Source organism: Eurosta solidaginis, chromosome 4 (genome assembly GCF_040869045.1).
Source record: "Eurosta solidaginis isolate ZX-2024a chromosome 4, ASM4086904v1, whole genome shotgun sequence".
NCBI classification, from domain to species: Eukaryota; Metazoa; Arthropoda; class Insecta; order Diptera; family Tephritidae; genus Eurosta; species Eurosta solidaginis.
The window spans coordinates 67,386,007-67,396,138 of record NC_090322.1 but is presented as its reverse complement, the minus strand read 5'-3'; the positions used below and the strand labels follow the sequence as shown (position 1 = coordinate 67,396,138).

The following is a 10,132-nucleotide window of genomic DNA, read 5'->3' as shown; positions in this document are numbered from 1 at the left end:
TATTCAGGAGTTTTGCTGTTAAAACTTCTACTGATTCTCCCTTTATTGCAGTTTTTAGTTTATTTTTTATTTGAGCGATTGTATTTTCGTTACTTATGAAGTTCCTTGCCGTGCCTTTTAGCTTTGTATTTACCATGGTTATAGCTAAAGCTTCATGAGTATCCTTGATTTGGCCTAAAATATCAAGAGCATCTAAGAAACTGTGTAAATTTTCAGGCTTGCCATCAAACTCTGGCAGCACTGATGAGGCAGTTTTGATAAACTCTACTACCGTTTGTGCCATTGTGACGTTTATGAGTGGGTTATTCAGTGGTTTATGATCTTCCACTGATGGGGTTTGGCTGAATGATGGTGAAGGGGTACGGTTTCTTGAAGGTTCAGTTAGAACGGTATTAAAATAAATTTGGAAACTTTCTTCTATAGTGGTTGGTATAGGGATTTCGATGTTATATCTTGCTAATGAAGATACTAATTTATCCCGTACTGTTGAGAAAATTTGTTGAGCCTCTTTTTGGTGGTCGGCAGTAAGTATGTGATTTACTTTACTAATCAATTCTTTTATAACATTTAAGTCTTCTAAAATTATGTTCAAATGTTTTGCTATCGTTTCTGTTTTTATGGTAGTATTTTTGTTTATGCACTTGTATGATTTATCTGCTTTTAATTTTTCTTCTGTTAAATTATTATGGATTTCTTGCCATGTATTCATTTCTTTCTGAAATTTCTTTTAAACTCTTGGTACATTATTTAATTGTCTCAATTTGTTTTTTATGTAATTTTTTATTAGTATTGCAATTGCGACAATCAAAAATGCAGTTACACAAACAAAAATAGATAACCATTTATCGGAGATTTCTTCTTTATTTTCTATAATTTCTTTTGGTTCGTATTTGACCAATTTATTTTCGCTATTGTTTTCTGTATTTTCCTTACCAACTTCGTATCCTGCGATACCTATTAGTATACCATTTAGTATAGTTTTCCACCATGCCATTATTTAAAAAATTTTACTAAGAAAATTTGTATTTATTTATTTATTCATTTATTTGTCAACCAGTATATAATTTAGTATTAGATTTTAATTCTAAAAAAAAAATTATTTTTCATTTGGGAAGACCGTTCTTATCACCCTAGCTATTTCTTCCTCTGTTGTTGTAGGGTTTTTTACATCTTCTACTGTAGGTTCCCTTTTCATGCCTATTTTCTTCCAAAATGGTTTTAACCATAGGAGCTGTTTTTCATAATCTACCTCTGTTTTATTTCTAATATCTTTATCTTCCCATGTACTGGGGTGTTCCCTGTGATTAGATGACATTCCAATTTACTCAAAAATTTTTGTTTTTTCTTTCTCAATTCTCTAATCTTGTCTTTTAATTTTAATCTATTCTCGGTTTTTGTTGTTAAATTTAGTTGTTTATAACTCTCAGCTATCTCTATCTGTGAAATTCTTCTTCCGTTTCTATCTCTTGCATACTAAAGAGATAACTGAGTTTTTTTTTTCTTTCTTTTTTTCAACAAATAAAATTTTTGCTTAACGTTTAATACAAAAAAAATTTTTTTTTTTCAACTAATTTTCTTCATATTATTATTTTGTTTCCTACTTAGAGAGAAAAAAAACTTTCGTTTTTGCTCGTTGTTTAGCGTCCATAAAGGCCGCCCAATTTGTTTTCTAAATTTTATACCTACTTATATTTGTATATCTGCCAGTTTTTGTTCATATAACTGATGCTCCGTTGATTGTTAATGTATCGTCTCTCAATGTAGCTATGTTTCTCCTGTCCTGGTTTATTCCTCTTCTTATGCGATGATTTTAGCCATGTAACTTCTGTCTAGTTTATCCCACTTCTTATGCGAATATATGCATATGTATTCGTACATCTTCCTGTCTATTTGTTGTCAGATGTGTAGCGGGTAGATCCAGATGGTTATTGGTTGATGTGTTTGAAATAGTGGTAGTAGAATTTGATTTGCATTTGCTGGTGTTTTCGTCAACATTGGGTGAGTGTAGATTTGATTCTATACTGGATTCCCTGACCATAAAATTTAATTGTCTATTTGAAAAACTGGCTGAGTTACTCCAGTCGATCTTTTTAGCAATATTTGCTTTTTCAGCAAATTTTTATGCTTATTTAGGATCGAACTGGCAGGATCAGATAAAACGTTTACAGGTGAATCCTGTATTTTCTATTTTTATTTTTATTTTACTGAACCGACAGGCTCTTCTGGCCAGCTAGATCTTTTACCAGTCATGCTAGTTATTGACCTAGACTGGCAGGATCGCCATGAAAAGTACTAAAGTAAAAGCAGTGAAGACTTTGGTTATCCAACATTAAATCTTGCTTTATTAATTAATTTCTCGTCTTTTATAGTAATTTGCTTAACCTATACATTCATAAATATCTTAATACTAATAACTAAAAATAAGTACATAGGAAATGGGTTATGCAACCATATACGGTTGTATACAGTCTTTGTATACATGTAGTTTTGTATGCATAACTCCATACATGTAGTTTTGTACATTTAGCAGCGTCAGCAGATCAATTTGAGTGTTTTGGTATTTTCCCACCATGGGTTGTATGTTTATATGTATAGTTTATTAGCTGTGAATGGATATGGGTCTCATATTCGGCATTCCATTGATGTTGGTTAGCCGTCTGGGTTAGTTCAATAATTTATGTTGGAAAATATTGTAATATGATTATTACTAAAATATATTTGGAGTTTGTTATGCGTAATGCCGCAAGTATGTTACAGTGGGTGTGACGTATAATGATACAATACAGTGGGTGTGACGTATAATGCTACACTACTCCGTGCGTGTTAATGTTGACACTAGCCATTTCGAGTTTGTTTGTGTCGATAATTGTGATGTCCAAGCCATACTTTCTGTGAAGTCTAACGCAATGGGGCTTGATGGTATATGTTCAAAGTTTTTAAAAGTCATTCTTCCCAAAATCCTTCCCCACATTACTTACTTGGTCAACTCAATTTTGATGACCGGTGTCTTCCCAGTATACTGTAAAGCTGCAAAAGTTATTCCATTCCGTAAACAAAATAATGAGTATCGACCAATAGTACTCCCTTTCCTCTCTAAGGTCGTTTAACGTATTCTACATGGGCAAATCGTATCATATGTACATGAATACAAGCTCCTGTCAGATAGTCAGTCTAGTTTCAGGTCAGAGCGGAGCTGTACAACGGCAACATTATCTGTGACAGAAGAAATTCGTGAGCGAGTGGATGAAAGTTACATTGCCTTCTTAACACTTCTTGACCACTCTAAAGCTTTTGATTCTGTACACCACACTCTGCTCTATAGGAAGCTGGTAAACTTATTTAACTTCTCTGGTCATGCAGTTGCCCTTATAAGATCATATCTTGGAGATAGGACTCAAGCAGTATGTATAGATGGTGAAAAGTCTGACATGTCTTAAGAGGCGTCCCTCAAGGCTCTGTCCTGGGTCCCCTGTTATTTGTTCTGTATATCAATGACTTACCCGATGTCCTTAAGTATTGTAATGTTCATATCTACGCTGATGATGTGCAGTTGTTTACGTGTTGTCCTCGTGATCAAACTAGCTTGTGCATAAGTAATTTAACCCACGATTTGAATCAAATATTCTCATGGGCTAATATGAACGGCTTATGTATAAACCCGAATAAGTCGAAATATATTGTTATTCATAGAACGTCTTTTCCCACTAATGATTTAGAGAATGTAGTGTTCGACAATTCCGTTATAGAATACGTAGATACGGCGAAAAACTTAGGTGTAATTTTTAACAAAACATTGACATGGAAAGACCATATTTTTAGGACGGTTGGAAAAGTGTATGGAATGCTTCGTACACTATGGTCAACACAGTATTTCACGCCTTTGCACATAAGACTACTTCTGGCTAAAGCGTACTTAATACCTAAGTTAGTCCATGGTTGTGTGATTTACTCAAACTGTGACTATCTGTGCAAGAACAAACTAAATGTTGTTTACAACAACATTGCTAGATATGTTTATGGGTTGAAAAGACTTGACCACGTATCACAACATGCTGAAAGGTTGCTAAATATTTCTTTCGAAAATCTTTTAAAAGTCAAAACACTGTCCTTCCTCCATAAATTGATACACACGAAGGAACCTGACTATCTATATCGTAAGCTAATTTTTCTGCAATCATCAAGATCGGTGCTTCTTCTTAAGCACATTAGATACCGCACGCTAACCTCTGACCGCCAATTCTTTGTTACTGCAATACGTCTTTGGAACTCCCTACCTACAAGTCTTCGACTCTTAAGTAATGCTCTGCACTTCAAAAAAGAGCTAACATCATTTTTTAACGACTCTTAAACTGGATCTCAAATTGTTGTTGTTAAAATGTTCATTTCTAAGTCCTTTTCTTTTCTCTGTGTCTTCTTCCTTTATTTGTTAAATACTATTCTACTACTATTCTAATCTATAACCAGCCAAAGGTTATCATCACTACTGCTGTCTTTTAATATTTATTAATTACTTTTCTTTAGTTTTAAGATTTACATTTACATACATAAATATTTCACTATTATCCATTATATTTAATTTAATTTGATTAATCTAATTTCTTATTATTATAAATGTTCAATTTTTATAGCTCATGCTATTCATGACTAGCACTGTTAAATAATTTGTCAAAATTGTTGTGCTAGGAACAAATTTTCAAATAAATACATACATACATCTGATAATTGTTGCTGACATAGCCATTCACACGATTTAATACAGGTGTGTGTACAACACACAACCAAACCAAATTTGCATTCCAGCAAATTTGCGAACGTTGAATTTCCCACAGAAGTCACAACTCAACACAGGTGTGTAAGTACACATTTTGTATCGAGTTGTATGTAGGTATGTATAAATGTATGCTTAAGTAAATATGCATGTAAGTATGTATGCTTAAAGTAAATATGTATGTAAGAATATGTTTAGAATAATTTAGTATAAATAAGCTGACAATATTTGAATAAAGGGCATTCGCACATTGATGTCAAAAACTCACAAAACCAATTATCTTTTATATGGCGGCAGGATCGCCTGTCTGATTATTCAGCCTAATTCATTGGTAAGGATTTTACTGGCTGATTAAAGCCGCAGCCTTGTCAAAGAAAAGAAAAGAAGAGAAATGATAATTAAATTCGGACACCCACAGTAAAAATTGCGGAAATTGGAAGATCTCAACAAAACATACATTGGAACGATACAGAGAAGATCAGCATGGCCCCTGCGCAAGGATGACACCGCAATCGTGATGCGTTCAGGACTAGCAGATAATAATTATAAGTATAATACGTATATTAGCTTAATTTTTACAATTTAAAAATTATTTTTAAGCAGGAAAATATTCGGGCAACCTAACGGCTGCCTATTGACAAGCAAAAATTTAAATTTCTGCTGTAAAAACCTTTTGTTACCAATACTAATTATTGAGCTATGTTCCCAGAAGAGGACATACAAAATCAAAGCCAATTTGACCAAATTTTCGACAAATTAGTTAAACTAAATTTAAGTTTACAAGAAGGTGAAAATGAATCACCTGAGAAACCCAAGCAAGGCCCTAAGCCAATAACAATCGAGGAGTACAGAAAGAGAAATAGGATTCAAAAAACTGAGGAACCTAAAGTTCCAAAGCCGGTCAAATTGAAAAGAAAAAGAGGAAGAAAACAATTTGGCATTCGAAAACAATAGCCAAGAAAAAAAAACCAAAAAAAAAATTGTTTGTTTTCATATTTTTTTTACGATGGGAGGCCAAGAATCAAAAATAGAAAAACCAACGGCGAACGTTGTAAACTCAGTCCAGGTAGTAAACCATACTGAGGCACTAGATACTATTAAGATCATGCTTCTAATCATCTGCGTAGTTAGTTGCATCAGTTTGTTTCTGAAACTCTACTCAACCCATAATAAATTCCTAAAAAAGCGTTATGCCAGCCGCGCCGACGGTTTAGATAAGGTTTAAGATATCGTTAAACTACTCATAGAAGAAAAAACGATAGTATTAAAACGAATGTATTAATAAAAATACAAAAGTAAAGGCAGAAATAGTAGTAAAGCATCTTAAAATAATAGTTGAAGCATTCAACAGAATAGTTAAACGGTAAACTAGACGGCAATCGAAATGACCAAGCATATCAAATTTTTGCCAGCATTAGAGACAAATTGGTGTCCTCACTGGCAAGGTATGACATAAAATTCATAGTACCAACGAGTTTCAAGAAGGAAATAGAAATAGACTTTAGCACATTCCTGCTTGAGGCAGCCTCCGATTTAGAAGAGGAACTAGAAATAGAGCAAAAAGAAGAAGAAAAACAGGAACAAAAGGAAATTTTAACAGAGACACCAAACTACCAAACAAGAAAAGACAAAAGGCACAAACCACAGTAGAATTCTTAAAACTGCTTCGTCAATTCTACCTGAATTTGATGGTAAACATGAGAACTTACATAGCTTCTTAGACGCACTAGATATCCTAGAACAAATTAACGATACTCATGAGACCACAGCAGTCTCCATGATAAAAACTAAGCTCAAGGGAACAGCTAGAAACCTTTTGGGCACTGAAAATTCAATACTAGCAATAAGGCAAAAGTTGAGTTCAGCATTTAAAGGTGAATCTGTAGAAGTTTTGACGGCAAAACTTCTAAACGTCCAACAGCGCAGTAAAACAACTAACCAGTACACTGCTGAAATCGAAAAATTGACAAAATCGTTGGAAGGTGCTTACATATCTGACGGTCTTGCACCTGATGTGGCAACCAAATATGCCACACAATCAGCTGTAAAGGCCATGTGTAAGAACTCGGCTAACGAAAGAGTTAAACTGATAATGCAAGCAGGAACGTTCACATCTATGAACGAGGCTATTTCAAAATTCACGAATATCTGTACTGAAGTCATGGGTAACCCAAATACAGTGTTACGCCTCACGCGCTGCAAGGTAATTACCAAGGTAACTTCCGAAGAAGCTATCCAAATAATAATTATCGAGGTAACCAAAACCGAAGATATTACGGTAATACTAACAGATATAATAAAAACAATAGTAACAGACAAAATAATAATTTTCCGAGACGCAATTTTGGAGGTCAGTCAAGATCATCCAATCAGATAAACACGAGCAATCTCCGTAGTATAAGCCAACAGGAAAACCAGCAAACTCCACTCCAACAGTAAATTCTAACGGTAATAAAATATGCACATTCAAGTTTCATCTAAACAGCTATATATCTTCCAATACTACCCTAAATAAGTCAACTTCAACGTTCCTGATAAATACAGGAGCGGATATCTCAATAATAAAGAAGGGTCAAATTGACAGTAATGTCACAATAAATAACTCACGGATCACAGATTTAAAAGGTATTGGCCGAGGCATAACAAGCACACTTGGAACAGTAAAAGCAGATCTAACAGATGATAGTCTTTTAATAGGACACACATTTCACATAGTAGAAGACAATTTCCCAATCCCATGTGATGGAATTTTGGGACTCCCTTCATTAAAAAATATAATTGCATTTTAGATTATAATAAAAAGGGGACAGCCTAATACTACGACCATACGATTACCCAGAAGATATAGTTATATAAATGACAAATAAACCAACAATCAATAGCATTACAATACCCGCAAGAGCCGAAGTAATTAAACAGGTTCATATCAATAGTCACAGTAAGGAACTATTAGTACCTCATAAAGAATTATTTGCAGGTCTAAAACCATCACAAGCATTCTTATACATGGACGATTTAGTCGTATTAGGATGCTCCGAAAAACATATGATTAAAAATTTACGGGATGTATTCTCCACATGCAGAAAATATAATTTAAAATTACATCGGGACAAATTTCTATTTTTCAGTCAAGAAGTTACTTATCTGGGACATAAATGCACAAGTACTGGAATTTTACCAGACTCAAATAAATTTCTAATTGTTCAAAATTACCCAACTCCCAAAAATGCCGATGAAGCAAAAAGATTTGTCGCATTTTGTAATTATTATAGAAGATTCATACCAAATTTCGCGGAATACGCTAGGATTCCAACAAGACTTAGTAAGAAAAATGTAATTTTTAATTGGACAGATGACTGCGAGAAATCTTTTAACTACCTAAAAAATGCATTAATTAGTCCAAATATCCTACAATATCCCAATTTTGATAGAGAGTTCTTTATTACAGCCGACGCAAGTGGTTTGGTTACGCTTGCAGTGCTGTGCTAAGCCAAGAATATGAAGGAAAACAATTATCCATTGCCTACGCCTCAAGATCATTTACAAAAGGCGAAATAAATAAAGTCACGATCGAAAAAGAATTGGCGGTCATACATTGGGCAATTATATATTTTAGACCATATGTTTATGGCAGAAAATTCATAGTGAAAACGGATCATCGACCTTTAACGTATTTATTCTCAATGAAAACCCCTTCATCTAAATTAACTAGAATCAGGTTAGATTTGGAGGAGTATGACTTTGGGGCGGAGTACATAGGAAAAGAAAATTACGTGGCAGACGCTCTGTCACGAATAGATATCAATGATTTAAAAGAAATGTCAGTACAGGCATGTAAAATAAGGAAAGTCACGACAAGATCGCAAACTAAAAAGAATTCCAGTAATAACAGTAATAAAAATGAAGAGAAGAAAAGTCACAAAGAGAACCCTATAATATACGAAGCGCTTAATAAATGTGAAGTAAAAAGACTAGTCCAGCTCGTTTTCGATTCTTTGAAATTATATTTCAAAAAAAGAAAGAAAATTTGTAGTGAAATAAATATAGAGAATCAAATTGTTGAGGCGAAGTTTGACTTAGGCCAATTCTTTACCAGGCTTATGAAAAAATCCGGCAATTTGGGAATTAAGAAAATACAGTTGTCCTTAGGAGATAAATTGTTTAATTATACTCGAGTAGACACATTTAAGGAGATTGGTACCAAAGTTCTCAAAAATATAACTATTGCATTAACTCCGGAGGTTGTGCATGTGACGGAAAATGATAAAATTAAAAAGATTCTTCATCACGATGATCCTGTTAATGGTGGCCACCCAGGAATCAATCGGACAACTAATAAAATAAGACAAAAATATTACTGGAAAAATATGAAAAATGATATAAGAAATTATATAAAGAAATGCGTTAATTGTAATAAAAATAAAATTTATAAAAATTTAAAAGAACCAATGATTTTGACTGAAACATCACCGAAAGCGTTCGAAACAGTACAAATAGATACAATTGGACCTTTACCAAGATCATTAAATGGAAATGAATACGCTGTCACCCTGATATGTGATTTGACTAAATACTTAGTTGCAATTTCTATACAGAGCAAACATGCAAAAACAGTAGCTAGAGCCATACTCGAAAATTTCATTATAATTTATGGAAGTATGAAAACGATAATAACGGATATGGTATCTGAATATAAAAATAGCTTCTTTGAAGAACTATATAAGCTTCTCAATATTGAGCACAAAACGTCTACGCCGCATCACCACCAAACTTTAGGCACTGTTGAACGTAGCCATAGAACTTTCAATGAATATGTGCGTTCATACATATCCATTAACAAAGATGAATGGGATGATTGTCTTAAATATTTTGCATATTGTTACAATACTACCTACCCCATCTACAGTCCATAACTATTGTCCATTCGAATTGATCTTTGGAAAAAAACCCCAGACTTACGAATTTTTACAAGAAAATACGATAAGCCCATTATACAACTATGAGGCTTACGATAAAGAAATTAAATATAGGTTACAAATAGCACAGGATAGAGCTTTTAAATTAGTAAAAGAGGCTAAAGAAAAACAAAAGGTTAGTTATGATAAAAATATTCACTCTAAGGAAATAAATATAGGAGATGTAGTGTTAGTAAAAAATGAAGCAGGGCATAAGTTAGATAGTAGATGTAAAGTAGAAAAAATCGATGAAAATAATAATTTTACTCTAATCCCCTATAAAGTAGAAAATAATGGTAATAAAATTACTGACACTTTAATCCCATCTAGAATAGGAAAAGGGGATAAGCAAAAATTTCCCAGTAACATAGAGAATAGCAATACCGGGGCATCTAATGTCGGGTTGAAA

At 33.4% G+C, this 10,132-nt stretch overlaps 1 pseudogene; it reads left to right on the top strand.

The window, feature by feature from the left end:
* Window positions 1-5,201: 5,201 nt before the first annotated feature.
* Window positions 5,202-5,302, top strand: LOC137251542 (U6 spliceosomal RNA; annotated as a pseudogene).
* Window positions 5,303-10,132: the final 4,830 nt, after the last annotated feature.